This window comes from Crotalus tigris, unplaced genomic scaffold (assembly GCF_016545835.1).
Source record: "Crotalus tigris isolate CLP2741 ecotype Arizona unplaced genomic scaffold, ASM1654583v1 scf7180000018916.1150873, whole genome shotgun sequence".
In the NCBI taxonomy this organism is placed as follows: Eukaryota; Metazoa; Chordata; class Lepidosauria; order Squamata; family Viperidae; genus Crotalus; species Crotalus tigris.
The window spans coordinates 753,000-775,870 of NW_024097271.1; the positions used below are offsets into that span (position 1 = coordinate 753,000).

At 38.7% G+C, this 22,871-nt stretch overlaps 1 protein-coding gene across 7 annotated transcripts in view; it reads left to right on the forward strand.

Moving 5' to 3' along the window:
* Positions 1 to 12,428: 12,428 nt before the first annotated feature.
* The window catches only part of APBA1 (amyloid beta precursor protein binding family A member 1), a 92,313-nt gene continuing 81,870 nt past the window's right edge, over positions 12,429 to 22,871 (forward strand). For 5 of the 7 annotated variants that reach the window (XM_039357379.1, XM_039357383.1, XM_039357384.1 and 2 more), the window contains exon 1: positions 12,429 to 12,629. The gene's annotated coding sequence lies outside the window, so the exon portion shown is untranslated. Of the gene's footprint in view, positions 12,630 to 12,699; positions 12,853 to 12,970; positions 13,048 to 22,871 lie in introns of those variants that run through there. The other 2 variants (XM_039357381.1, XM_039357382.1) reach the window with 2 other exon arrangements.

Sequence of the window (22,871 nt, forward strand, 5' to 3'; positions counted from 1 at the left end):
AATCCATCTATTTCACTTGGCCCTAAGAATCTGACAGGAATTAGCCTGGGGGAGCCAGCATGATTGACAAGAAATCAGAAGTGGGTCATTTTTTAATCATGAAGTTTGAAAAACTCCTTATAGCATAGAAATTGCCATAATTGTGACATCAATAGTATATTTATTTACTACAAGCACTTTTATGTCTTCAATCAGAAAGTAAATTTAAATGCATTACACTAGTTGTGTACAATAAAATACATTACAATTACATCATCCTTAAAAAGAAAAAAAGACAATCATAATACCAAGTGTTTAACCTTTCTCAGCTGTGTTCTGCTTGCATATCACATCCAGAAATACTTATCCTGTTAAATATTAATTTCCTCTTAAATATTAAATTAAAACAATAATCAAATGCAACTCCGGTATTTCTATCCTTGTCTAGCAATTTGTAAGGACAGGAACAATAAATATGAGACAGGTAAAACATAAAAAAAGTTAATAAAATGTTTGACTATGCGCCTTCAATTTGGCATTGACTGTGAGCAGTGCATAGATAGATTTTTTTTCTTAGACAATGTGTCTTCAGCCTGGTACTTCCGAATCTTCCAAATGTTCCCCCATCAACATTGTAACTGAGTTCATCCACTTTGGTCAGCCTCTTCTCATTCATTCTACCTTTCCCAGCATTATAAATCAGAGGGTTTGGTCTTCACATAATGTAAAAGGGTAAATTGAGCCTAATCATTTGTGCCTGTGGGTTGATCTATTTTATCCATTTTTTTTTCTGGGATATAATAAAGTACCATGTGATTATTTTAAAAGGCCTGGGATAATTTAAAATAGGTATTCTCCTGGCATTCAAAGGATATTGAGGATAGTTGTGGAAATGAAAAGGTAAGCTTGTCAAGAAGCTCTTATCATAGTCCTAATACATCACAGCTCAAAATGTATCCTGGAGAAGAGCTTCCAATAATGTCCACATACAAATATGAGGGCAATTCTGAAATAAACCTCCATTTGGTTATCATTGACAGACACTCGCAGATACAGAACTTTTATTATACACATTAGAAAACTACAACATTACTTTTTGACATAATCGCCATTCAAATTGAGGCACTTGTCATAACGTCTTACAAGGTTTGAAATTCCTTAGTAGTCGCTCGGTGCCAAATCTGGGCTATTGGGGGGTGATCAAAAACACCCCAACGTAACTGCTTCAAAAGTTCTTGGGTGTGCCTAGCGGTGTGCGGGCGAGCATTATCGTGAACGACCACACCGGAAGTCAGCATGCCCCGACGCTTGTTATAGATGGCTCATCTGAGTTTTCATAACATTTCATAGTAGACTTCTGAATTGATGGTCAAACCACGCTCCATGAACTTCACTAGCAGTACTCCTTTGGCATCTTCACATTTGGCGGGATTTTCTATGGCACCACTTCTGGTGTGGTGTTGGGTGAAAATAAAAGCTGTTCAGATTTTGAACAACAAAAATGAGTGATAGGATAAGGAACAGATTTTTAATGAAACTTAATGTGGCTTAATTTCCTTTATGAAGATATAACACATTCTTTCTCCTTTAGTGTATTGTATACTGGTAATGATTTGGTGAGTAAAATAAATGTTTGTGAAAATTATTCATACAAAGTAATGCTTTGTTATAGCAAAAGACTAACAATTTAAAATAGTCTATAAGTATTGAAATATCTCCTAGACAATAAGCTACACAACATTGAAAGAATGGTACAGCTGTTGAGCAAATCACTTTACGACAAGTGTCAAACTGCCGGCCCTTGGGCCAGTTTCATCATACCGGAGCCGCGCCCACCCCATTGCCGGCAATGGCAAAAAAGCTCTGATACGTCACGCAACGTCACATGATGTCGCAAGTTTGACATGCCTGTTTTACGAGTTGTTACCTACTGGTTCACAGTACAAGCTGCTGTACAAAATTTTACTACTAGGTTGTAGCAGTTTATCTGGATGGCCAGGAATATTTTAAAGATATGGAATACATCCCCAAATATTTAAAGCATCTAATTGACAGCATTTTCCTGGATGTAACAATTGTTCATTTGGGGATTTTTGCAAATGACAATTGTTATATTTGTTCATTAATCAGAAGATACTGTATTTCAGTGGTTCTCAACCTTTTTAATGCCGCGATCCCAAACCGGTTGTAAATCGAGGACTACCCAACCAGTCATAAGTTGAGGACTACCCAACTGGTCGTAAGTCAAGGACTACCCAACCAGTCATAAGTCGAGGACTTTCCCTGCCCGGGAGCGCCGTGCATGCATGGTGCCGCCCCCTGCACCAGCCGAGGCGTAGCTGGCAAGCGGCAGAGACGGAGCAGGCCGACCACCTGCCGGGTCCCACACATGCCAGCAACCCTCCCTGCGCCCGCCGGCCTCCCACCTCCCACCTCTGGCCCTCTTTTACTTACATTTTTAGTAGTTGCTCAGCAGGGAGGGGTGGAAACTTCCAGACAGCTCGCCTTCGCTGCAGACAACTTGCAGCACCGTTTGCAGAATGGGACTTTTGGCGGGCTCAGCAGGGCAGAGACAGCCTGAACAATTCCTATTGGCTTTTGAAAGCCAATAGAATTAGACTATTCAAGAGAGTCTATTCTATTGGCTTTCAAAAGCCAATAGAATAAAAGGGAGTAGCACAGCTAAGGAAAAGGGGGAAAAAATGGCGGACTGCGTTGTTTGGCGACCCCCGTGAAATGGTCGTTCGACCCCAAATGGGGTTGCGACCCACAGGTTGAGAACCACTGCTGTATCTGGTCTCTGTAGATAAATTGTAATCAAAGGTGAGCAATATATAAAAAATAGGCCTACTCATTAGATTATCTTGCAGAAGCATTTCCGATTCTCAGTTATTTAATATAGATGGCTGTTCTTCCATCTCTTCCTAATTATATTGGTCAGATGAAGACAGCTAGGTTAATTCAAGCAGGAGAGTGAATTTCATTCAGTACTAAAAATCTTGAATTAATTGTTTTAAATGATATGTGTGTGTGTGTGTGTGTGTGTGTGTGTGTGTGTGTTATATTTCCATGTATGTGTCAATGTGCCATAAGGGAAAAATGAAATGGATCCTATAAGCCTAAACTGCCTGTCTTAGTTTTAAAAAACTATCATACAAGAGTTGTTGAATTGTGTAATCGCTTGGAGCATGGGATTCTATTAAAAAGGAGAGATTAAAAAACAAGGATCAACTGCTTCTAATTTTTTAAAAAATTAAAAACCTAAGTGGTTTATTTACACAATAACCTATAAATAGAGAACTAATAAAAAGCAGATGGAAACTAAACCATCACAAGCATGCATGGCTGCTGCAGTGCCAGATGAATGTTTCTCCCCCCCCCCCAGCAATAGTGATGTCTAAGAAATGCATTCAACTGAATATACATTATTATTTTTAACGGATTTACTCTTAAAAAAACACTGCCCAGCTTTGCCTTTTGCCCAAATTTTTGTGCATACAGTATGTTTCAAGGGGAGAAAACAAACTAGATATTATTTGGGGGGATGGATGGGAGGAGAACATGTAGAACGTAATAGTGGATTTGCAAATTCTTAATTCTTCACCTTTTTTTTCAATGAAATTGAAGGAAATTATGGCAAGGGCCAAAAGGAACAGACTGCTTGGTTTCAGCTGATGTCCTTTGGACAGCCTTTTCAATTTTGTCTTGTTTGACTTGAATGAACAAAAATTAAAACACTCTGTAAACTTATTCATCTGCAGGGACACTGACCTACAGCATTTCCATCATCACTATTAGAAAAATTGAAAGAATATGTCTCTTGAAGCAAAATATGAAGCTCTATTAAAGCAAATTGTGTACTCTTTGTGTTTTCAATGGTTTGTAGTATGGATGCCAAACCCTCTGTTACCTGACTTAAGCATGTTGCTGTGTTGTTTTTATATTGGTTTTTACGGTACCTTTTTTGATTATCAGGAGACTATTAGGAACCTTTCAATGCCTACTAAAATGCAAAAGTAAAAGAAATCAGGAAATGAATCTCAATTTCTATACGGAAAGCTCCCCTCCCTAACTGATGCCCTTCAGATACTGTAGGATGGCCTTGCCAGGCACCAAAATTCCCAGTCTAATTGGAGTTGATATCCCATCCTATTTTAAGGGCACCAGGTTGAGAAAGCTTAAAATGATAAATTTCTACTTTATTTACTTGGGTCACCCAATAATCATATTACTATCATTAACAGAAAAATGATATTGAAGAATTTGAAGTTTAAGAACTGAGTGGTCTGTACATTTTCCTAAATTCTGATATTTTAACATATCAAAAAGTTGCCCCATACCTAGCTGGCAATCAAGAACAGAAGGGATACTTTTCATTTAGAAGTTATATAAAAATATGTGAAAACTTTAGAATGTCCACATTTCACGGAACCTCATTTTCTTATACGTAACTCAAGTGATTTTTTAGTTGTACATATAAGGGATAGACAGTATAGAGATAAAGAACAACTTCTGAATAAATTTTGCTCTGCTCTGTTAATGCTTTACTATCATTTTTGCCTTTGTCTGGTGAGCAGATATTTTTTTCCAATCTACATTAGCATGTGTCTTTTACAAAAACTTTTAGTACACCGACTTGGGTTTGTTTGTTTTTTTTTACTGTCAAATTATATTTAATTTATTTCTGTAAGAAAATAAAGCTTTCCACTCATAAGAATGAGTATAGTGAGTTTTTTTTAAATATACTATATTAGATTTAAAATAAGGGAGTTCTTTTAAAATCCTTTTTTACTTTTTAGATCTGTATGAATTAATCGTTATGCTGATTCTGAAATAATGAATGGTTCACTAGGTCCTATTTGAAAAGTCTCCTTATATAAAATATTTCTCAAAGTATTAGAAACCAGAGATTAAAATTTCATGAAAGTCAGAAGCTGGAATTCTAAGTTTTTAAATGATATAAGTCTTTATTTTTCCCTTCTTGACTATAAGTTTTCTGATTACCTATTCATCACTTTTTTGAAGAGGATATGTCCATGAAGTCCAGTCCCTGTTCAGTGTAGGAATCCAAATTAAAAATTCCCCAAAGTTTGTTGTTTAATACAATTTAGCAAGGGTGAGTCTGCTGCCTCTCTGGGCAATTGTTCTCACTGTTGAACTACAAGTATCTTTTTTTTTTTTTCCTAATCTGCCTTTCTCTATTTTAAAATTTATTATTCCGTGTATTGCGTATCTGAAAATCTTTTACTTTTTGTGTCACATTTTCAAGGATTTGAGGAATGCTACAGCATCCTCTTGGCCTTCTCCTCTCATGGCTAAACTTTTTCAATATTTCTTCATAGAGCAGTTCCTAGACACCCCCCCCCCCCATCACCCTTGATGACTCTTTCTAAATATGCTCCAGCTACAGTAGTCAGAAGCCTTTCTTAAAAGTGTGGCTCTCAGAACTGGACATAATATTCAGGATGACCAATGCAAGATAAAATGGAACTATTATCTTTCAAGGAGTAGGGAAAAAAGCAATCTAACTTTCTGTTTACCACATTCATTTGCTGTTTAATATTCAGTTCATAATAAGCTACATCAAGTAATGTTACCAAGTTGAGCATCCTCACCCATCCTATACCTGTAGTTTGATTATTACTTCATATGTGAAGTTTACAGTTGCTTCTGCTAAATTTTATTCTGTTATTTTCTAACCTAAATGTACGTTTGCTTTCTAGAGCATTAGCTATGCCATGCAATTTTCTGCCATCTGAAATGTAACAAGCGTTCTTCCATATCTTAGTGCAAATCATCAATGAAAAAGATTAATGAAGTACAGGACACAGGACCAAATTTTATTTCAACCTAGATAAATCAGTTTGATGAGCATGTATGGATAACACCCCAAGTACAATTTTAAATTGACCTTTTTGTCAGCTTCATTATCATGCTAACCATGTTCACGCTTAAATAGCTTGCTAACAAGGATGTCATGGCATATTTTGTCCTGTGTTTTGCTGGAATCAAGATATTTCCACCATCGAAATTACCCAATCAAAACTTGAATATGTTTCCTCGTTGGCCTTTTATTTCTTGGACACTGACCTTTGTAGTATTAATTTCAATTCTACTCTTCAACATATTCCAGTGTCTTCAAACAAATCTCAAAATACTCCTACTATTCCATACCTTCATTTTAATTCCAAATAATTTTATTGCTTTTATTTTTAATCCTTTTCCTTCTGTTGGAGATTGCCTTTGCAATCATCTTTTTATTATAGGCTTTTTTTTCATTCATAGCTTTTTATACCTACAATACTTCATTCCACTATCCATTTTCATACTACACATTAGCGTAACTCCACGTTTGCTTGCTGTTCCAAACAGCTTCCACATCAGTTTTGTTCATGTCTGTTTTGTTTTATTATTATTTTATTATAATTTTACATTGGGCACTGTATTCCAAAATGCTCCAGGTGGCTTTCCATCCATTCTACCATCAGTAATTATCTTTTTTAAAAAGGGAATAAATGACATACACTCTCTCTTCTTGTAAGTCATTTCACTTTCACTTCAGTTTCTTTTTTCCCCCAGAGAACCACTTCTGACACTAGCAAAAAAAAAATATCCCAATTGAAGTCTCTCACCATTCCTGTGGTCTTCATTAATTCTCACAAGCTTTCATCATAACATCCAAAACAAGGGTGCTTAAACCAAATATTTAAAAGTAACATATATTTTTCTAAACCAATACTAACAAGCAATCACTCTTCCCATTCATGGCTCTCTGAATGTCCAGTTACTTTTTATCAATATTATTCTTCTGGATTACATTAATTGAGAATATTGGAAATTTTTCCGCAAAACCCCTAACTGCTTAATAAAGGTAAGAACTTACTATGATTAATGGATTTGCAAATAACTGAAAAAAATAAAAAGCAATTTCAGAGAAGAGGGCTGTAAGAAAGATGGAGTGCTTATACAGAACCAAGATCATATGTATTTATGAATTCTTATTAAAATTCAACACAGAGGTAGAATAAATCAAAAATTGGATGATAAAATGGATACAGAACTTTAAAGAATTACAGGACAATAATGGTAAGATTTATGGAGAAAAAAATGAAATTTACAACAACCTACAGTCTAAGAGACAATTGGTATAAAATGTTTTATTGAGTATATGAGACCAAGTTAATTGATTTACTTTGTTTGGTGTAAGATGGAGTAGAGAAAGTTATGGCAGGTTTTCAAGGTTTTGTTATTTTACAATAATAAGAGAGCATTCCTGGAATCCCTGCTCTTCTGCTTCTTGACTTTTGGTGTACTGAAAGGTTGAACTAGCGGTGGAGAATATCTCTAGATATCTCTATCTGTACTTAAGCCATCCACTCTCCTTGCTTCTTTGTGGTCTCCTCAGTCAGCTAGGATACAGCCTCTCCTTTCTTTAATAAATCTTCAACTCTCATCTGTCAAAGTGTAGCTATCAGCTTCTCCAGTATTTTGAACTTTTTGTCAAGTACCATACAAGTGTGCAGTTGTTATAAATAAATGCCAAGTTATAAATGCAGGTTTATTGCTGTATCGCCACAAGGCTACAATGTCCAGAAGGATTTTACCATGTTTTACAACTGATCTTCCGTTACCACCGTTTGTCAAAAAGATTTTTTTGCCAAAACACAGGGAAAATTTATGCAGACAAACTGATTGATTGGTTAGATGATTATATGCCATAATCATTACTGACTATTAATGGCCATACAGATGCTCCAGGATGCTGTCTTTAACCTGATCTTTCTGATCTTCCAATGCTGCACTCACCACTGTAACTGAGCCCATCTGCCTTGCATATAGAGTAATACTTGCAAATAAATGAAGTGGAGGGGGGCGGGGATACTAGTAAGCATTTTTATTTTGTGGGGAGGAGGGAAATGAATGGGTTTTTCTTAACTCAGTACTCGAAATACTAAGGCAGAACACTTGTGGACAAGCTCAAGGGAACTTCAAATAATGTATAACTTGGAAATAACTAGGAGAAGCACTGCATTGTGAACCTGGATTTATAATAATACCATACAGATAGTCCCCAGTTAATGACCATAATCAGGATTTCTGCTGCTAAGCAATATGGTGGTAAAATGTGATATCATGTGACCCTAAACCTGATTTGTAATGCCAGTTCCAGTTGCAGTCATTAGGCATGTCACATAATCATCATTTGAGACTTTCTCCCGGCTTTCCCATTGACTTCGCTTATCAGAAGTAGGCAGTGAAGGTTGCAAATGGCAATCATATAACCGCAAGACGTTATGACCATTATAACTGTGAACCATTTGCCAAATTCCAAATTGATTTGATTGCAGGAGTTTTGAGTCCTGGCTGTAAGTCTCCTTACAACACAGGTGTCAAACTCATGACATCACATGACACGACATATTGCGACTTTTTTCCCATTGCCGGCAATGGGGTGGGTTCGGTTTTGGTGTGACGCATCCGGCCCGTGGGCCAATAGTTTGACACCCCTGCCTTACAATATTCAGCAGTGTTACAATTGTTAATGGTTGCTGAACAAATGATTGTTAACTGAAGCCTACCTGTAAATACATTTTAATGTGTGTATGCTCCTATGAAAATCATCTAGTTCTGAAAATGATAAAGTAACTGAAATACACTTAGATATTTTAAGGGCCTAAAGAATTGATAGACTTCAGTGAGAATTTTATGCATTTATTTGTACAATTTATCTAGTACCTCAATTTTATGCATTTATTTGTACAATTTATCTAGTACCTCAATCCTAATGGATTTAAGGCATTTTCAGATAATACATAAAATAAGTAATACAAACACTTTAATGAATAAACCCAGTATAGCATATTTCAGTAAGTAAATCAAAAGAGCCGTATGTGCTTTTTCTTCTTTTTCCCTGTTAAGAGTGGCATTTTTCTGGTCAGAGGTGCTTTGGGGTCAAAGTGTTGTACACTCTGCAGGTTGATCTTTTCCTCACCTTTTTGTTTCCATTTCTCCTCCCTGGTTCCCTCTTTGTGCCCTCTTGACTTCCTACTATCTAATTCCCCACAGAAGAGAAACTCTTTAACAAAGAAATTCTAAAGGCAAACCACATGCTACCTGAGTTTAAGGCTTCTATGCGGCTGCCTTGTGCTAGGAAATCCTAGCAACACCGCTGCTGCTGAACCCAGCCTTCCTGCTGCTTTCCAGAAAGACAGAATTGATGGTTGCTACGTGCTGCTTCCTCTTCTTACCCTCTCTGAGCAGCACAGCAGGAAATATTTTATGCACTAGGTGCAATCCTCATTATTGTAGCTGCCCAAAGAGAGATTGCAATGGAATAAATGTATGCATTGCTAAGGGAAGGCAGAGAAAGAGCCCTGCTATAATTGTTGAAGACCTGTATTATTCACTGTTTATTGTTTACCTTATTTACTCAATCAGCTTATTTATATTTTTATTACTAAATGTGTATGTCACCTATCTTGCCAAAGGTAACTACATCCCGCCTTTATTGTTTTTATAAGTACAAGTAGTTTTCAACTTACGACCACAATTGAGCCCAAAATTGCTGCTGCTAAATGAAACATTTGTTAAGTGAATTTGCCTCATTTTACAACTTTTCTTGCCAAAGTGGTTAAGTAAATCACTGCAGTGGTTAAGTTAATAACATGGTTGTTAAGTGAATCTGGCTTCCCCATTGACTTTGCCTGCCAGAGGATCACAAAAGGTATTCACATGACCCTGGGACACAGCAGCTGTCATAAATATGAGCCAGTTGCTAAGCATTTGAATGTTGATCAAGTGACCATGGTGATGCTGCAATGTTGTGTGAAAAACAGTCATAAGTCACTTTTTTCAGTGCCATTGTAACTTTGAACGGTCACTAAATGAACTGTTGTAAATCAAGGACTATCTGTAACATAAGGCAATGGACATACCTAATACTCTTCCTCCTCCTATTTTTTCCCACACCAAACTTGTGAGGTTGTTGGATTGAGAGAGAATGACTGGCCCAAAGCTGGTTTTCAAGGGTTCCTGAGCACACAATGAAACCTGTTATTTTTGTTTTTCTTAAAAAACACTACCAACAACACAGATTATGCCTGTCAAAGGAGGATTAAACATGCCTGGAGGGCACAAGACTTCTGTGCAAAGCTCTGAGTATCTGCCCTATTGCTATTTCCACTCTGTTTCCAGGATAAAAAAGGAAAAGATACAAGGTAGAAGAGGAGAGGGAGAGAGGGAGAGAGGAAGAGAGAGATATTTACAAATCAAGCACCAGACCCAAATATTGTAGAAAAAATATGGGCTGTCTGTTGTCTTAACTGTGGGTCAGGAAAGACAGCCAAAAACAACTTAACAGTCAGTATTTTCCAAGCTACAACAAATCCAAAGCAATTTAAGAGAAGCTGGTTTAAGCAAAGGAAAGCCTTCTATTTTCTTTTCTCTCCTAACTTTGAAGAGTGGAAATGAAATCAAGATTTCAAGAATTAGGCAAATATATCCCTTCCCTTTAGAAAATGACAGTAAGTTTTCTTCTTTGAGAGAGATGGGCAGTTCAGAAATGTGAAAAATAAATTGTATTGTTTTTTTTGTTACTTATTTCCAATACAGTACTGTAAAATTTAAACAAATTAAATTGTTTGGAATTTTATTTTGATCTAGCAATTAAATTTATTAAGCGTGATATTTTTATTTCCTGTCCAACTCTAACTTTTTGCTTTATTTAAAAGGAGTTATTATTGCACATATAAATTTATCATTTTAGGGGCTCCGAATTTTGCAATTTGTGAAGATCTCTAGCTTATGATACCAGCTTCACTGCACACCATGATTTTCTTCAAAGGATCCATTTTGATAACAAAATGCACCTTCAAGACCAGGGGTGTCAAACTGCAGGCTCACGGGCCGGAGGGGTCACAACAATGGGGAAAAAGTTCCGATATATCACGTGACGTCACATGACATTGCAAGTTTGACATGTCTGTTCAAGACCATCTTTCCTTGCTGTATGGAAATAGATTAATGGAGAAGAAAATTGGAATATTGTATAGGCCTGATGCCTGAGTTCAAAAAATACCTGAGCCCTTTGTTTTAGTGTTACAAATGTTTCTCATTATTTTCTATTCTATTAACTTCTTGAATTAGATACAAGTCTTTGCTGATTTATATCATATCTTTCTCCCAGTGAGGCTTAGAGTAACTTACCTTTCAGAATGTGGTCCAAATACTATAAGGGTATCAGGATAGCAACATTCAACAGAGCCAATTTGCTGTAATGGTTAAGGTATCACCGTACCAAGCTAGAAACCAGGAGACTGAGAGTTCTAGTCCTGCCTTTGGCATAGAAGCCAACTGGGTTACCTTGAATCAATCTCTCTCAGTGCAATCCACCTCAGAGGGTTCTGTTGTTGTGGAGAAAATAGGAGGAAGAATACTATGCATGTTTGCCATCTTATTTCTAGGGGGAAAAACAATAATAAAGGCGGGATAAAAATAAATTTTTGTTGTCCATGGGGTCGCGATGGGTCGGACACGACTTCGCAATTAACAACAACAAAAAATAAATAATACATAGAACTATAAATTTGCAAATAAAAGTAGTTCTATAATCTAAATAAACTTCCATTGAGAACAGCAGCAAAAAGGTCAAGATGCCTGCTCATTCACAGGAAATACCAGGGTCTGGCACCAGGCTACTCCTTTGTATAAGGCATATTTTGCACTACAGAGCTACAACAGCAAAATACTAGGTAGTTTTTGAATTACAACAAGTGAGCCCAAACATTTATGTTGCTAAGTGAGACTTGTCAAGTGAATTTTGCCTCATTTTATGACTTTTCTTGCTACAGTTGTTAAGTGAATCACTGCAGTTGTTAAATTAGTAACATGGTGTTAAATGAATCTGGCTTCCCCATTTGACTTTGCTTGTCAGAAGGTCACAAAAGGTGATCACATGACTCTGGGACAGTGCAACCATCATAAATATGAATCAGTTGCCAAGCATCTGAATTTTGATGTGATCACGGGATGCTGCAATGGTTGTGTGAAAAAATGATGTCATTTTTCCCCGGTCATTAAACAAATGGCTGTAAATTGAAGACTACCTGTAACCTTAATGTACACTCAGAGATACGGAACTGGGCTCTGCACATCCTGAGAGAAACTCGTTACTTCAGACCTATAGAGACTTGCAACACAAAAGCTACAATTAAGACCCGAAGACAATTTCAACACCCGAAGAGAGGTCGGCGGGCCGGAGATGGTTTCCCTCTTGCGGCCATAAATGCCACCTCCGCAGCCTGAGGACAAGGCTCCTCCGTTTCCTTGGCGCCGGTCTAAGCGAAGCGCCCCTCGGCCGAGCTGAGGGCCTGGTCGCCACACCGGAGTCACGGGGGAGCCTCGGAGGCGGGCTGAAGGAAGCGCGGGAGGCGGGGGCAGAAAGAGGCGCTGTCGCGGATGGCTGCCGGGCTAAGCCGAGGAGGTGGAGCGAGAGGCCGGACTAGCGGCTGAAGGGAAAGCGGCTTCCCAGGTTTCCTGCCTGCCACTGCGTTGCTGCCGCCGCCGCCGCTCCCGCCATCCGCATCCCAGCCAGAGCCGCTGCGGCTGCTGTGCGTCGCGCGTGGCTTTGGCGCAAAGGCGCGGAGAGGAAGGTAGGGAAAAGGCGGAGGCTCCCTGTCTGCGTGGGGGATGGGGCGGGATGCCCAGGGCTCCTTGCAGCCGAGGAAGCAGAAAAATCGCCCCGCAAGGTTCGCCGAAGCCGGCGGCCGAGCGCGAGGGGCGGAAAGCTCCCCCGCGACTTATCGAACAAGCGGGCCTGGCTGGGCGGAGGAGGTGCACGCGCCACATTGCGTGTCATCTAACCTGTGTGAACGGGTAGAGTCGCTTTCCACAAAATCCCCCCTCCCTCCCCCGTCCGCTTCCTCTGTGAAGCCACCAGGCTTGCTCTTCCCCTCCTTCCCAACTTGATGCGACAGAGAAAGGGGGGATACGGACGGGGCGGCCGCCAGATTCAACAGCCGGGCAGTCCCGGGCGAGCGCTTGCAACTTGTGAGGGAGGCGGCGGCGGCGGTGAGACGTTGTGACTCGCTTTGGGGTGAGGGAAAGAAGGCAAGAGCTGCGGGGAGTCGTGCCTCGGGATGGCGATGTGAGGCAAGGCGAGGGGCGACTTCGCCTGCCTGCGGTCGAAAGCCGAGGCGGTGAATGACGCGTGTGTTTATTCGGAAAGCTGATCGAGACGAAGCTCGCTCTGTGGGTTGGAAGGTGCCCGCGGTTGCTTGGATTTCTACGTGTAGGGAGAGATGTGGGGAGTGGCAAATCGCAACAGGGTGCTACTACACATGGCAAATGGGGAGGAGGTCCTGAGGGGTATTTTTTTTTCTGAAGGGGGCGCTGCTGGTTCTCCTTCTTGATCTCCTGCTTCCTGGAGGACCACCTTCCTCCTCCTCCTCCTCCTCCTCCTCCTCGTGCCATCTGCTTGGGATCTTGATGTATTTACCACTGTCGACATGCTGACTTGCAGAGAGTGTACCTGCTGACATTTGCCACTTCAGGGGACAGAAAGTGCCTTGGCCTACCCTCTTTCTTAAAAACAGCATCTAAACATATCATGGTGCAGCCCAGTACTGCTTTTTTATTCAGTGTTATGCTGATGCTGTTACATTTTTTTTAACTTATTTCTTGTGGAGGTGGCTGTGACTGAGTGTTTGGCCATTTATTTTACTGCTGAGGTGATAAATGAAGTACCTGAGAAGTAACTAGAAGCTTCATTTAGTGCGTTCTCATTTTTCTGCAAGGCTTATTGAGAAGATGAATTTAACACTCTTTCTCCAGTGAAAGTTAAGATTTTTAAAGTGTCTGGAAAGCTTATTACAAATAATTAACAAAAAGCTTAGTTTAACCCTTTCCTCTACTGATCTTAAAAATTAGGTATAAATAAATTCAAAGGAGTAAACCAGTTAAGTAGCATAAATCTCTAACCTTGAGGGATGCTCCTCATTATTGAGATAATATATATGTGCTTATCCATCAGTAGGCTTTTGGACATATTTTTGTTTATATATTTCATAAACTCCTATAATGGCAACTATATGCAGTCTTTTTCGTAGAACCTTAATATTCTCCTGCATTGCTATGAAAATGATATATTTTTCCTCAATGTTTGTACCTTTTGCTGTTCACCTTGTACAGGCATATATGCCACATTGTCATGTTTATCTGAGATTGAGAAATTGAAAAAGGATACTAAACATATTTTAGTGGTGTGATTTTATCCTTTTGAATCAATCCAGATTTGTATGATGTGCTTGCTTCTTCATTCTACAACATAGTAACATGGAGCTGAAACACTACATATGCTTTCCTGGGACTAAACCCCATTGGACTCAGCACTACTTATTTTTAAATAAAAATGTATAGACTTGTGCTGGGTACCTGCAGTCTTAATTACATCTACTTGCTATATGTTCTGGTAAATGCAGGACTTATTTCTGAATATATGTGCATAAGGATAAAGGTACAGTTAGATCCTATGGATTATTTTCTTTTATTATGACTGACCTTATTTGAGGTTTGTAGTGTTATTCAAGGTTTGATTTTATTTTAATCTTAAGATATGTTTTATGGTAGGTTTGTGATTAGTGTATTAGAACTCTTTATTACAGTTGTTTTAAAAGACTTATCAGCCAATGGTGTCCTGAAAATGAATGCAGTACAACAGTATTTACCATTTTATTTTGTTTGTGCATATTTGCATATGCTTCTCTCATTCAATCTGTCCTTTACATATCAGGATTTAGATATTTTGTGAATTAGTAGACCAGCGTTCTTCAGTTGATGGTCTCCAGGTATGTTGGAGCAAATCCTGTAATTCTCCAGCTGCTATGACCAATCCAGAGGTCACAGAATTAAAGAAGGCAAGAGAAAGCAGTTAGCAAGCTTATTTGCTTATTTTGTCCTGCTTGAGCTTGCCTTCACCTGCTGAATAACTAACAGAAATCCAGCAAATTAAAGTCTTTGTGAAAATGCCATGTTTGAGAGAGCTTCACCTACTATGTTTCTGTTTATAGCCATTACACATTTGGCAATTTTGCTGAGAAAAAAAACGAGACAATTTTTTAAAAAATAAATTGTCTTTCTTAAATATACGGGAAAAAGAAAAATAGAAGAAATAACAAATAACAATTACCTTGCAAATAAGAAATCGTTAACCTAGTTTTAAAACACATAATTAAACCCTGTCTATACAAAATAATATTGATCAATCTTTCCATTAAGTCAATAGAGAGCCAACTGATAAATAGAAAGCAAATACTTATTAGTAATCCAAGACTGAAAATTTGGAGTTGTGCTCTTTTCAACATTAAAGAGTGATATTTTTTACTCTCTTCCCTATGGCTAGTGTCCTTCATTATTTATATAATTCTTCCAAATTTGGGGTATATAATTCAAAGGTATGTTCACATCTTAGTAAATTGATTTTAACATAATACTTACAAAATTTAATATTCCAAACCAAACCCAGACAATATTTTCTTCATTTATTTAACAGTTTTCATAGCCCTTCAAAAACAAAAGCCCTGAGAACACATTAACATGCTAAAAGCAGCAATAATAATAACTCATATTGTAAGAATATAAAACAACTAGTACACAAGTCTATTAGTAAGAAATTAAATAATAAATAAACCCTTCCCCAAGGTGAATTACTAGGTTTGGTGAAATAAAATTGCTCTTAAGGATCTAGAAAGTATGAGGGAAGAAGCTTTACAGACCTCGGGGGGGGGGGGTAAAAGTGTGGGGGCCATCACAGAAGAAGACCTGTCATCCTGTCCATATTCTCACTTCAGCTGGAGACAGAATTCTTAACAGGTGTTGCCAAGTTATTTTCACCAGTGAGCAGTTCTAACAAGGCAGTGCCTGGTTTAAACTGGGGTAACACCATACAGAACTTTAGGAATTGCTTCCAGCAGTTCAGAATTGTTCTGGAAGCTCATTAATAGTTACAATAGTGACTTCAGAAGAAGCGTTACTGTGCAATGGCTGGATTAACCAGCTAACAATCACACTGTTGCATTCTGAATTGCAGGTAGTTCTCGATTTACAGCCATTTGTTTAATGACCATTTGAAGTTAACAACAGTAAAAAAACAAAAAGTGACTTACTTGCACTTGCAACCATCACTGTATCCCTGAAGTCAAGTGATCAGAATTTGGGCACTCAGCAACCAGCATATATTTACGATGGTTGCAGTATCCCAGGATCAGATGACCACCATTTTTGACCTTCCCACGGATCTTCTGCCAAGCAAAGGCAATGGGAGAAGCTGGATTTGCTTAACAACTGCATGATTCATTGTGGTGGTTTGTTGAACAACTTTGGCAAAAAAGGTTGTAGAATTTGGCACAGTTCACTTAACAACTGCATTACTTACCAAGGAAAGTTCCAGTTCTAAGTGCCATCATAAATCAAGAACTATTTGTAGTTACAGTTTCCAGATTGTCTTGAAAGACTGCCCCATATGAAACACATTGTTCTGTCCCAGCCTACGTCCGTCCTTGTTACGTCACAAGAACAAACCCCTCTTAAACTGTAGGCTGGGAAAACCAATCTCTTTTTATTTTCAAAACAGTCCTGATAAGTTTTTCTCCAAAACAAAAACACAGAATACTTTCTTAACAGATAATTGGTTACAAAAGCAAACAGAGCAGAAGTTTAAACAAGAAATTCACTGATAAAACAAAACAGACCATGATCCTTGGAAGTTCTTTACAAACGGTTGCCTTCAGCAACCAGCACCGCCCACACCTTCCCTTTTTATAAAGCAATCCCAAGGCGTGGCTTCTCAATGCCTTCTCCTCCTCCCCTGGAGTTGTCGTATTGACTGCTGCTGATCTGCTCTAGCTAATTGCCTGCGTCTACAAGCATCAATCATGTCCATCATGTGTGAATCCTCCAGGTCTGACTCATTCTCCCCACACAGATGAACTTCATCCGGAACACGACTGGAGGGCCCAGGCTCTTCATCAAACCGTGAGTCTTGTAATTGATCAGAGCCTCCCTCTGACCCTGATGGCCCTCCAAATGCCTCTTCCACCTCCTCCTCAGATTCCCCGGATTCAGCTGTTGGGAACACAGGCTGGCACGGAATCACGACGCACATTACAATAATCATCATTAAAGTATCCTGAGATATACCGGTCAAAATTGAGGAAAGTTGCCTCAGCCAAAACTCAGAAACAATCCTTCACATTTGCTTAAGCAGTAAAAACAATCTAAGACAGTGGCTCCCAACCTTTTCTATACCCTGCACCCCTAGAACGCTTTTGATATATTCTCGCACCCCTTACAAAAGTTCGAAATAACGGCAACAAATTATGCATATACACTATAATTTTGAAAACTCAAGTTTTCGCACTCCCTGGAATATCATCTCGCACCCCCATTTGGGAACCCCTGATCTAAGAAGATCTCCAAATTATGTATCAATTCTTAAGGGGACCATGCCTCTTCCCAGGACCATGCCTCTTGATGTAGGGCAGTGATGGCGAACCTTTTAGAGACCGAGTGCCCAAACTGCAACCCAAAACCCACTTATGTATCGCAAAGTGCCAACATGGCAATTTAATTTGAATACTGAGGTTTTAGTTTAGAAAAAACAACTCATACATTAATATCTTTTGTCTTAAAAGAAAAACACAATAACAAAGCTTTCAATGATACAAACAACTTTTTACTGAAAGGTAAAAGTTTGCATTTGGCATCTTTTGAACAATTAATGAGATTTTTGCTGTTGTATGCATGCTGATAATTTGTCTAACCTTGGCTTATACTTTGTAAGTTTGAGAGCAACACATGCAGCACTTGGGTCATCTGTTAGTCTGTTTCTGATGTCAGATTTGATATAATTCAAAGCTGAAAACAGCATGCTTGCTCCGGAAGCTTGTTTTAGCTAGGAAGGGGCTTGAGAAATGGCTTTTTCCTGCGAAAACTTAGCCAAAGATTGAGGCGCGCGTACCCACAGAGAGGGCTCTGAGTGCCACCTCTGGCACGTGTGCCATAGGTTCGCCATCACTGATGTAGGGTAATTCAGTGGTTGAATATGAGTTTATTTTGCTCCATGCAGAGCCTGATAGTTTTCAGGCAACAGAAGCACAAGTCTATATAATATAAGAAAGTGTCCATTTACATTTTAATATAATAAAGTTAATAATATATTTTTAACCATATTCTGAGGTATCCAGTAAATATGAAAAAAATAACTTGTTGAATTAGTTTCTTCCTAACATAATAAGAAACATACTTCGTATTCAAGCTTTCAGTTAATAATTGCTCAGTGAACAGCTTAAATTCTTCTGATTTGCATGATACACTATATCAGAGGTCCCCAACCTTTTGGGCACCAGGGACCAGTTCCATGGAGAGAAGTTTTTCCATGGACTGGAGAGTGCATGGTTTTGTATGCTGCCTGCATCGCACGGATGGGGCTTTGCTTGTTTGTGCGGACCGGTTGCTGGCATACTGCGGTCCGATATCGGTCCACAGACCGGAGGTTGGGGACCCCTGCATTATTTCATATTGTTGCTGCATTACGATGTCAGTGGAATTAAGATAATGAATGAAATTGTATTTATGGCAATCTGCAGCCTGGGTTGGGCTTATCTGGTCCAGTGATGGCATCAGTAATCTCATCATGTGAACCTAGGTAGCTCATGGTTAAGCAATCTTATCTACCCCTTCAACAGTCCCCCTCTAAACACACACACACACAAACTTTTGGGAGTTGGAAAGAGATAAACTACAGTGGCTCTGATCTGTTAGTCTCTCTGTCTATACCTTTCTTTTTATTTTATTAACAAAAAGAAAACTATGGTTACTGGAAAAAAAATTCCTGTACCAGCTGGGAAGAAAGGGAAACTGGAAAATCAAAGCTGGAACCACTACGTTGTGACTTCTGTGGTACCCACCATGGTACTTTTTTTATACATATGTCTTGTTATGCACTAACATTCCAATTTTCTCAAGTAAAGTGCTGCAAGTTATATTTACTGCTATAAATTGTTACAGTTATAAATTGATAAAACGTTAACATCACTATTACGGTAGCTATAAAATAGCTGTATATAGGTTGCAATATTTCAGTTAAAAGGGAACATAAGGTCTGAAATTCAAATGGCTGCTAAATAAGAATAGTGGAACTACATACAGTATGTGTCCTGTAATTCACAGAGGCATAGTACTATTTTAGCTTGCAGCTACATTTTTGTTTAGCCCTAATGGATTTGGCTTAATTTAAGAGTAATGTCTTTTGACTGTTGTTTTGCCTTCTGTCAAATGCAAAGCTAGCATTTTAGAGAAGTAGTGAAAGAAACATATTCGTAGATTGACTGGTTGAATATAAACTGAAAAGATTGCCGGGAGGAAGCAACTCTAGAAAACATACTGCTTCCTTGAGAAACAGACACATTTTTCTCATATTGCCTATCATATTGTCCATTTTTTTCTATCAGTAATATTGCTGCAATGCAGGTTTTAGTATCTATTGACTCTGATCTCTAGATTGTGGGGGCACCGACCCATAAGCCTAAGCATCTATAATAGGCAAAAATCATTTGAAAAATATGTATTTAGTTTCTTACTTACAATCCTTACATATGATGAGGGGCTCTGGTGAACCCATCCAAAAGAAATTATTTTATTATCTAGCTTTGTTAATCAAACGATAAGAAAAATAAGCACTTATTTAAGAGCCATAGTGATGCAGTGGTTAGAATGCAATATTGCCAGCTACGGTAACTCATTGCTCACTCCAGGAGTTCAATTCTGAGCATGTTAGAAGTAAGGTCTTCATCCTGGTTCATCCAAGCTGGGAATAAATAAGCAAACATGGTGACTGCTTTGGGAAGAAGGTTACAGTTTATTGCAGAAAGATGGTATTCAGGAAAGTGCAGAGGAGAGAAGAAGAGAGCAAATGGCTGAGCACATGGGGCAGTAGGCTTTTATACCCCCTCTAGCCTTGTTTGGAATAGTTTCCTGTTCCTGTGGCATGAACCTTGAGGCTGTTTCTGAGTGTTTGTCTAGGCCTTGATATCTGTGGTTTAATTCTATTATCATATCCTGCTTCCCAGGTGATGGGGCTGACTCCTAGAGTTTGGGTGGGGTATGCAGATCTTCTCTTTTGTCTTCTTGATTGCTCTGGCTTCAACTTTCTGATGGTTTTACATTTGCATTTGTATGGGCCTGGCTCTTGCTTGGGGCAGAGAGATAGATTTGGGGCCAAGTTTGGTTTTAAAAAGTCCTTTTGAGGAAAAATATATTTTTCTGCCCTTTTTAATATTTCCTTCTGGGCTAACTTTCATCAAGCAGCTCAAGGTTGATTCAGCCTTCCATCCTTCCGAGGTTGGTAAAATGAAGACCCACATTGTTGGGGGCAATAGGCTGACTCTGTAATGCTTAGAGAGGGCTGTAAAGCACTGTGAAGCAGTATATAAGTCTTAAGTGCTATTGCGTTAAGAGGTAAGGTGGACTTAATTAGCTCAGGATTCTGCCTATGGGATAACAGAGGAATAGAAAAAAAAGGATCTGACATGTAGGTGACTAGTGGCTTCTTAATTTCTGTAATGAAGCCTTTCTACTTTGTGAACATTGACCATAATAAGTTCCTCTGTGGAAAAATATATGGTCATCTTTGAATAATTGGCTTTAAGTTAGTTTGGCTTTTAAAAAAACCTTCCTGAGATGGACCTAGGCAGAAATGTAACTTTTTTGGTTGGGAATTTCTAAATCAGCAATTTTAAATCCTATTACGAATCATTTGCAAATTCCTTATAGCCGTCTTTAACCTGTATGTTGCTTTTTCTTGGAGCTGAGTCAAGTTTATTTCTTTATTTACTTATTGGACTCATACCCACCAAAATCAATCAGCTGTTGGCAGCTTACAGTAAATATAGCAAAAATGACAATTTAAACATCTCCATAAAATGCCAACCTACATGACAATAAATAAAAGAGAATGAAATAATAAAAATAGTGCAATAAATTAAGTCAACAAATCATGAAAATGCTCTTTGGAATAATTCAGTTTTTAATAGCTTCTTAAAGACCAGTAGAGAGGAGGTGAGTCTAATTTTCAGTGGGATGCCAATTCCAATTCCAACGCAAAGATGTCCCTATTGCTGTGCTGCCTGGCTTTGGTGATCCTTCCTTCCTGGAAGTATGGAAGCAGTAGCCTCTATTTCCTTAATGCAGGTAGTTCTTGACTTACGTTCATAATTGAACCCCAAATTTCTGTTGCTAAGTGAAACTGTTGTTAAGTGAGTTTTGCCCCATTTTCCAACCTTTCTTGCCACGGTGGTTAAGTGAATCTGCAGTTGTTAAGTTAGTAACACAATTGATAAGGGCGCAAAAGGTGATCATCAAATGACCCTGGGACACTGCAACCATCATAAATATGAGTCAGTTGCCAAGGGTTTGAATTTTAATCATGTGACTATGGGGATGCTGCAACGGTCATAAGTGTGAAAAATGGTCATAAGTGACTTTTCTCAGTGCCCTTGTAACTTCGAATGGTTATTAAAAGAATGGTTGTGAGCCGAGGACAACGTGTATCTAATAATCGAACCGGTATAGTGGAATTAGGCAGTTCTGTAGATACCCAGGCGCCAAGTCATGAAGGGCCTTAGCATCTTAAATTATGCTTTGAAATTTATTAGTAAATAATACAGGATTCCATAAAAGAAAGTATGTCTGGCAGTTCAGTCCTGATAAAGTGGAAAATGTGAGGGAAAAAATCAAAATAACCGTGCCTTGATTTTGTTTGGTAAAGAGACTCTGAGAAGCTTTCAAGATTCTGTTAAGCTATTCTACAGTAATTAAGGACATCCCTAGAATCCCTGCTGTTGTTTCCAAAGGGTTCAGATGTGCTCTGTATGTTGAATCCCAAAACAGGTGTAGCAGAAAAATCAACGCCACAAGTTGACACTGCCCCTGCTCTAAACAGAAGAGGCGTGCATTTGCTCAAGTAATGTTGAAGAGCCAATTAGAATTTGCCTAAAATTGAACTACCAACGGAGGTACTACATTACTCATGTCAATTGTCTCTGACCCCTGGGCACTTAAACATACAGTAGATAGATCATTCTTCATCACTGATACATACTCCCAGTCATCTAAGGGATAGCTGTACACATACAAGTAGTCCTTAACTTAGAACAATTCATTTAGTGGCCATTCAAAGTTACAAAGGCATTGAAGAAGTGACTTGTGACCGTTTTTCACACTTACGACTGTTGCAGCATCTCCGTAGCACATAATCAAAATTCAGCGCTTGGCAACTGACTCATATTTATGACGGTTGCAGTGTCCCAGGATGATGTGATCCCCTTTTTGCGACTTTCTGACAAGCAAAGTCAGTGAGGAAACCAGATTCCCTTAATAATTGTGTTATTGACTTAACAACTGCAGTGATTCACTTAGCAACTGTGGCAAGAAAGGTTGTAAAAGGAGGCAAAACTCACTTAAATGTTTCACTTAGCAATAGAAAGTTTGGGCTCAATTGTGGTCGCATGTTGAGGACTACCTGTATTATGTTCAAAGTGGTTGAAAAGCAAAAGCACAAAAAACATTGGGGGGCGGGAGCAGTCTATCACAGATACACAAATAGAATTCAAGTCAGAATCATACATTTTATTTTCTACTATTTCAATTTCTTGAACTGCATATATAAAAAGACTTATAGGCCCTCAGAGCTGATATTATATATTCTCACTAGAAGTGGATCCATTAGGCAGCAGGGACAAGCTTGCAAAGGTAGCTGGTTGGTAGTGACAAAGTCCTTTGGCCAACCGGTCCACAAGGTAGAGCAATTTGATTGAAAGTTGGGTTTGCCACAGGTTTAG